The 8722-nt window shown below is 36.2% G+C and overlaps 1 long non-coding RNA gene across 1 annotated transcript; it reads left to right on the top strand.

Annotated features, from left to right (window-relative positions):
• Positions 1-5155: 5155 nt before the first annotated feature.
• On the top strand, positions 5156-8715 carry LOC108277277 (uncharacterized). Its single transcript, XR_008393402.1, has 5 exons — positions 5156-6352; positions 6439-6493; positions 6568-6709; positions 7024-7126; positions 7411-8715. It is a non-coding gene; the product is annotated as an uncharacterized LOC108277277 (long non-coding RNA).
• Positions 8716-8722: the final 7 nt, after the last annotated feature.

Genomic DNA, 8722 nt, shown 5'->3' with positions numbered 1-8722 from the left:
ATAATTTACATTTCCGACTCATCAAACCATTCAGGAGCCCTCATGCCCTGGAGATGGGGGTGGAATCACATAAGACTACTGCCGTCAGCAGAGAAATGTTTCATCATAGGATATAGATCAAATTCAGATGAGTCTAGAAGTCTACACTCATCTGAATTTGATCAATATCCTATGATGAAACATTTCTCTGCTGATGGCATGATTCATATCTAATTGCAATACAATTCATGTCTAATTGCAATACATTTGCTAGGCTATTGTAACATCACAGTTGTTAAGTCATTATTATTTCTTCATTTTATTTCACTCTTTTGTAATTTATTCATTTTTTTAAATTCAAGGAGCAAACTTATTGAAACACTTGTGGCCTATTTGCAAATGATTTGTTATGTATTTTCATTTGTCTTGGGAAGTATTTGTGTATATTATTTAAAACTTCATTTGCTCTCCTGCCCCTTTAACACAGGTTACAAGCCTTTGGGGAAAAAAAGTGAAAAGGGTAAAGAACCTGGATTAAGGGTCTGTTCATGCAGATACAGGCTGCTGTTCGTTCTGTTATGCCGATGCTTCTTATTTAAAGAAAGAAACGTGACTTAACATCATTGTAACCTGTATCTTATTTATTTATGTTGCCCCAGCCAAAGAGACTGGAGGATTCGCCGTGATGGCTTCAGAAAGATGGGGTTACACTATTATAAATTGATTGACCAGCCAATAAGTTCATTTCAGAAATATCATTACCTCCAATGTGAACAGAAATAACACACATCCTGTAGATGTTTTCTGTTAGACAATTGATGTAATGGTTTATTTAAAGAGGAGTGGATAAATAAACAATACATATCGTTTGAAATAAAGTAATTTTTAGTAGAGATTAAAATTTAAAAGCTTTGTGTTGGCTAAGTGTAACAGTGGCTATGTTTTCATGCACATCAATATTCTGATATTTATCAGGTTCTGGAAATATTCTGATTAGTATTGAGTCACGTTAACAACACGATCTGATCTCCAGATTCAGATTATGACAATATTCTGATTAGTATTGAGTCATGTTAACGCCAAGATCTGATCGCCCGATTCAGATTATGACAATATTCTGATTAGTATTGAGTCATGTTAACGCCACGATCTGATCGCCCGATTCAGATTATGACAATATTCTGATTCCCCAAATTCTGGTTCCCAGCCCTGGAATACGCTAAATTTAATCTGAAATTTGTTGCATGTAGACACATTCTTCTGAAAATCCACTGAAAGGAGATATAGGTGCATACTCAGTTTGCAAGGAATTGTGGGTGGTAACAGATGCTTACCTGTAGGCTAGGTATTTAGGAATGGCAACTCAGGCACACTTCCATCTATTATGTAAACAGGAATATTCTGATTCCTGTATCATATAAATCATATAAACATTGTATTCGGAATATGGCTGCAACCCGAATATAGACCTTAATCGGAATTTGATGCGCATGTAAACAGCCAGTGACAGCAGGTATCTAAATCTGATCAAGAAACTCCGCTCCACTGGCTCCAGCTGCTGGTAGCTGTATGACATTGTGGGATTTCTGCTGCTCTTGTTTGCAAATGAAGATGTAATGGGATGTGCTCAGCTGAAATCTTCTTCATTCAGCCTGGATACTCTCTCCTGGACAACTCTGAAGTGACTTCAATGTGGGGTTTCTGCTCAATGATATTCCCCAATTTTCTAAACCAATTGATTGACCATGGAGCATTCCATGAAGGCAAACCTGCAGAGCATCCCTCACTGAATACTATATGCCCTACAGTAGCACTAATACCTCCAATATTTCTTGTCTTTCAGAAACCAGTGCTAACCAAGGAAGAACTAGCTGATTAACAGTGGTATTTACTGCAAATATAGTGTCATACATAAGTTTGTGACTTTGCTCACAACTATGTGTCGTTCACATACTTCACTTGTATGTATACATAGTTCACACTATTTGTATATACAAGACAGTAAGTAAGTTAATCTCACCACTTCTGGAGGGTAGGAAGGGTGAAAAAGAATGGAAGGAGAAATGTGTCACTACAGTCTGAATTTGATATTAATCGGGTCTGGAAAGTTTTTGTTGGCACAATCAATTTCAAATTCAGAATTAAATTTCCAAAATGCTACATGCAGGGACTTTAGAAAAGCAAAGGAGAGCAGATTTGACTGCCATCACTTCAGTCTTTGAGCCAATAATGTAGTGTTTTGTAAAGTTTAATCTGAACACGAAGACCTGAATCTGAAATGGATTGTGCCACCCAAAATTTAATTAGAAGTTTCTACACCTGATTATTATAAAGTTACATTTTATCTCTGGAATATGATTTGATGTAATTAAACATTTACTGCCAAGTTTCTGGTTCAAGAGACTCATGGCCATCAAAATGGTTGATGCAGTAACTGGTGTTATTTTGTTTAGTATGAATTAAGCAATTTTGTACTAAAGGAACAGTTCAACTCAAATGCTATTGTTGCAGGTTATGAATACAACGTTCATTGTTAACTTTTCTAACTATATTCACTGTTATAAGTGAACTCCGTCACTGATACTCTTTCCGTCTCAGCACATGGGTGGGGCAGGTGGCACAGTGAAATATTGTGAGCTGTATTTATCATTGCAGCTCTTCAGAAAGTCAGTTTCAGAAGCTTTGAGAAGGCAAATCTCTCTCTCTCTCTCTCTCTCTCTCTCTCTCTCTCTCTCTCTCTATTGAGTCACCTTGCCTTTAATGTGTATAGTGTGACTTTTGCTAAATAAAGATTGTAAACAGTCAAAAGTCTCTCTCTCTCTCTCTCTCTCTCTCTCTCTCTCTCTCTCTCTCTCTCTCTCTCTCTCTCTCTCTCTCTCTCCAAGCACCAATACAGAATGAGACAAAATATGAAATGTACATGATGATGATCATCATTGTACAGAGAAAAGATTAATGGCTTAGATCAGTGACAAATTTGGAGAAACCTTTTAGGTCTGTGGCAGGACATACCCAGATTGTTAGTCGCCTAGAGACATACCTAGAGAGATACACATTACACCAAAGTTCAATAGAAGGCATGTACAGAATTCCAGCACATACTTCCACACTATTTGCTATAATTAGAATGACCACAAATAAAATAATTTATTGGAGATGTGACTCAAGTGTTGTTCTGAGAAGTGATGACGGACAATCATTTAAATGGAACTTAAATTAATTTACTTAAACATTGTGCCACATGGTAGTACATGTATTACACAGCTTTCTAACGAGAGAGAGCAGGAAAAAAACGTGTCTTTGAAAAAGAACTCTCAGGACACGAGCGCTCTCTAGTGGTTGATATAAACGTTACAGTCAAACAAACTTCTGCTTGAAACAACCTTACATCACTTGTTACTTATATTCTGTTTAACATATAAATCAGACTATTCTGGTAAGAGTGTTTGTATTCCAACATCAGGAACATATATAGAGATAATTATATAAATGTATTCATTTATGTAAACTGGCTGTCTGATTCATTTCAGTTCAAATTTATTTATTAAGTGAGTTGTACTACAAATTGTTTCATAAAGCAGCTTAAAAGGAATTCAGTAAGGAAGTGCTCCCTGAAAGATATCTGTTTGATTGTTTGTTTGGTATCTTGTTTGGTGAACTCAGGTCAGTTTTGCCTTCACCTAGTGATTATAAGTTAAAGATGTGGGTAAGGGGAGCTAGTTCTAGATCAGTGTGGGAAGCAATCCCTCGTGCGTGTATAAAAGCAGGTTGTGCAGGTAGGGAAGGTTACAGTTTACATGTGCTTGGAATATAAGAAGAAGTAAAAGTCTAATACATTTAGAGACACAGGACACCAGGAGACAGAAAACTACCTGAAACCAAAGGAGACACAGCATCATGGAAATTAATTTGTCGAAAGTCATGTGTGTTGTATGTGCTGTACTCCTTAATGCTACAGGTAGGTGTAAAGTTAATGCTGGTTCTGATGAATATTACATTGAACATATCATATATTACATTATATATCAAGCAAGGTTTGAAAAATGGGATATAGAGGTATGTGTAGAACTTTTATTATATTGTATGAAAATACAAGCGAACCGGTTTTGTTATTGTATTACACTATATTGTGTCCTCCAGTTCGACATTTCAATGATTTGATGCCTCGCCCAAAGTTAAATAGGCTGAGAGAGAGAGAGTACAATGTAGAGTTACATTTAGCAGCATGTCATAACATCAAGCTTCATGCTTTATTACTGCTTTTAATCTGTCTATGAATGACAACAAACTCATTTCTGAACACAGCTCTGTTCTTGTACCTTTTTTCATTTTAATTCCTAAAATAATAAAAATCCTTATCAGCAGGGGTTATGATATTTACTACAATAAGAAGTTCCTTTCACATTTTTGTGTAGTTCAAGACTGGAATCACCAAATGGTAATGTTTCGGGGTGGGCGATATGACTTCAATCTTACCTCATGATAGCGATACGTTTTCTCAGGTAGGTCTATCAGTATTCAAGTACAAAATACAGAAATTGAATAAAGCAATTAAATGTAAAATAAAATAGACTTCACTGCATGACATACATATACAGTTGCAATCAAAAGTATTCAACCCCCATTGCAAATCAGATTTATTGTCAAAATGGACAGACTTTCAGCTGTTTGCAATGAACAAATCAAACAAAAGTAATTGAAATAGTTCTACACAATGAATGCTTCAAGTGGTTTAAAAAAAAAATACAACTTATAATGATTTCTCCAGTCTCAAAATTTTATATATATATATATATATATATATATATATATATATATATATATATATATATATATATATATATATATATATATATATATATATACATATAAAATAAATGACCATACCTGTGAAGACAGTATGTACAAATGCAAGATTGGATGTAATGTGACAGGAACTTTTCATTTCAAATTTACAATTCAGGCTTAACTGAAAAAATCTAAATAAATTAAACATAATCACCAAAGGTGCATAGGTACACTATTGTTATTCTACCTCTTCTTCTTCTTCTTCTTCTTCTTCTTCTTCTTCTTCTTCTTCATCTTGTTCTGGCTAGGGTGTCTATGGAAGCTCACAGAACCATTCGGTAAAAAGTTGTGAAATTTGGCACACTAATTGGGGTGGGTCTAAGGAATATCTGACCAAATTTGGGTCGAGTGCTGCCAATGATCTAGTGCCACCATCGGGTCCAATTTGGGCCTAATTTGTAAGCATGTTTATGGTCATAACTTTTTTAACCGTGTGTCCAAATTAAAAGCCCTAGATCCCTGGATTCCCTGGGTTGGGATGAGTTCAACACACCCTGTGATGTTAATTTCTGTCTAGTGAGATTATCTGCCATCTTTGTTTTTTTTTCAAAAACTGTTGTTTTTTTTTTTATTTGCTACTCCTCCTACAAATTTTGACCAATCATCATTACATTTGGCACACATCATCTTCAGAGTAAATCTCAGTTTGCTCATAATGGGCCAATGAATCTGGCAGCAAAGCCACCAAACAGGAAGTGAGGCTGAATCTCAGCAACAACTTTGCAAGGCATCTTCAGGACCATGACCTGTGGCTATGCAATAAATTTTGTGCCAGTGCCACATAACGGTCAAAAGTTACAATAACATGCTAACATGCTTATATCTAACTGTCATTTTTACTACTCCTCTTCCAAATTCTGTCAAATAATTTTGAGACCAATTTTCCATTGATAACAAAAGTTATCAGTGCAAAACTGGTGTTCTGTAATGTTCTGGCAAATGGAAAAACAGTATGTGATGGTGTTTCTAACGTTACTAGAGAAAGAGAAAATTATGCACGGTGACCTGAAACCCACATAGATGGGGAGAAGACAGAGTGTATAAACTAGCAGCACAGACTAGGCTTGATCAGTTTCAAATCAAACTGGCCTGTGCTCAAAGAGGGTGATAATCTTTTAATCTCATAGGGTTAAATGAGAGTCTCACTTGTCCCTTTTCTCTCTAAAGAGGAATATAATGCAAACAGAGAAAGGCCAGGGCATCAAGCTGATCGATTTTGGAGGAAGCAGCTTTGAGCAGATGAATCATGAGCAAAACTGTTTTTGTGCATTCTTGTGTATGTGTATCAGGAGCCATGTGGGCCATTTTAAACTTCTCTTCTTCTATCGTTTTCATTTCTTTTCCTCTGCAGAGTTCTCGGGTGCCCATACCCGTTTCTACTGCCCTCCAGTGGTGATAATTAAACATCAATCTACCACTGCTACTGGACATGTGGAGTCTGGGCTGTATCCTGGCTGAGCTCCACACTGGCTGGCATCTCTTTCATGGAGTGCCTGTCTATGATCAAATAGCCCTCATCATGGAGGTATAATTGGCAGATTTTTTAAATAGCATATTTCATTTAATATCCATATCCCTATTGCTGCAAATAATATTGATGTAATTGGACAGGTGCTTGGAATGCCTCCAATTGAATTTGTCCAGGAGGAAAGCACTTTTTTCTATGGTAAGTGTTCCCTGTGAAAATGTTGTGAATTTGCAATACAATGCAAAATAAACATATATAAAATATTTTATTAGTATTTTCATACAGACCATAAAGGAAGATACAGGAATATATATGACAGCAAAGACAGGAAGATAAATCCTGGTTCCAAGGATCTACAGGGAATTCTGGATAGTGATGATCTTCAGTTCCTGACTTTATCCAGCACTGCCTAAAGTATTCAACCACTTACTAGTACTAAATGATAAAATGATTTAAAGATCCATTTAACTTAAATCTTCAGAGGAGTCTTAATTTTTAAGACTCCAGTAGCATGCACCAAGATGAAGGCAATGGTTTAGTCGCTGTTCTTATGGTCCCAAGTATTTAGCAAGTACACACAAATTCCAGTGTGTGCTGTGTTCAGTCTTTATTAGGCCAAGCTTAATATTACATTGCCACCTGTTTGAATATGTTTGGAAATGTTAATAACTTATTCCAACTCCTATTTTTAGCCTATCCCAATACCTGTTAATTATTTATTCCGATAGATGGAACCCTGAGCAGCGCCTCACTCCAACGGAGACTATGAAGCAACCGTGGCTTCAGAATGGAGATGACAGCATTGCTTTACCAAGCCTCCCTTTAAGACTTGTGAGTAATCAACTTCATCAAACAAACTACTTAATTTGAATTTTTTATCCTTACTTGTTTGGTTCAAAAACACTGATTTCATTTTTGCTGAAAGTGGAACAGCACTAAAAACAACTAAAGAAATTCGATAACATGCCATACTAAATAAATGTCAAATCATATGATCTGTCTCAGTTTCCATTGCTAAGTAGGAACTGAACTGTTTAGACTTATAAACTGCTTTATTGTTATTCCATATACATGGCTGCTCAGAAGTAATTACATTAGTGTTTTTATATCTTCAGTAGTGAAGAAGTATTCAGTGTTCAGGGAGAATGAAGAGTGGAATCTCAAGGGCCATGGCCAAAATTGCGAACTACACAGCCGTGGCAAACAGGAGGCATTGTTTTACCAGCAGAAATTACTACCAGAAAATGCTGCCAGTGGAACGGACAGCTGGACTATTCATCAACCGACCCACTGCTTTTTGCACTTCACCTGTTTTGTTTGTGTTTGTAATAGATTTAATTAGATAATCAAACTGAGTTATTCAAATCTCTGACTGCAGATGTATGCTCCTCATTGTGCCCACTATGTGCCCTACAATAGTATTTCGACCTCCAAAGTTTCTTGTCAATCAGAAACCAGTGCTAACCCAGCAAAAACCCATTTCAGGTAAAAATGTCTGATTTATTGCAAATGTGGTGTCATGCACGATTTTGTGATTTTGTTGTTGAAGTTTTCTTTTTGTTGTTTTGTTGAAGTTAGCATGTGTGTGCACAAGAAGGTATCCAGGTTATTTTCACCACTCTTAGAGGTTAGCAGGGGTGAAATAGAAGCAGATATGCTCAGAGATTAAATCAGAGGAAATCATAAATACATTTTAAAAAACATGTTAAAATTCCATACACTCAAATCCAATTATTTAACCAAATAACTGTTTTACTGCCACATTTCTGGTTGTGACTCACTTGACCTTTAGAATGGTTGAGGCAATAGTAATTTATTGATGGTATTTTGCTTAGAATTAATTAAGGTATTATGCACTGAAGGAATTGTGTACGTAAAATGTTAACATTGCCTGTTATGGCTATAATATTTATAGTTAATTACATCCTGGATGTATTCAAGATGTTACAAGTGAACTCAAGTATTAAGTTGTATGCCAGATGCCTTTCCTGAAACAACCCTCCCCATTTTCTAGGCTTCTGGGACCGGCACTGGCTAGTGCAATGCTCCAGTGCCTGGGGGTGGTGCCCTGACATGGAATTGATCCCGGGCCATGGCAATGCGAGCACTGCATGCAAGCCACTAGTGCACCAGGAAATCCAAGCAATGTCAACAAATACCATACTTAAATTAGACTTTATTTAAAAAACAAAATTTGTGTCGTCTGTGTGCTTTTCTTACTATTTTACCACTCTGACAGAGTTTCTTACACTGATTGTATTCTTAGTGCATGACCTAATGAACCAGTAGCACTTCTGTAGTTCACTCTGGAAAAGGGCATCTGCCAAATGTCATAAATGTAATGTAAATGTAAAATACTGCTTAAAGTGTATGTAATTTTTTCTCCCACTGAAAATATGATATAGTAAATACAAGCTGAAATAAACC

This window comes from Ictalurus punctatus, chromosome 2 (assembly GCF_001660625.3).
Source record: "Ictalurus punctatus breed USDA103 chromosome 2, Coco_2.0, whole genome shotgun sequence".
Lineage (NCBI taxonomy): Eukaryota > Metazoa > Chordata > Actinopteri > Siluriformes > Ictaluridae > Ictalurus > Ictalurus punctatus.
This window is presented reverse-complemented; position numbering and strand designations above follow the sequence as displayed.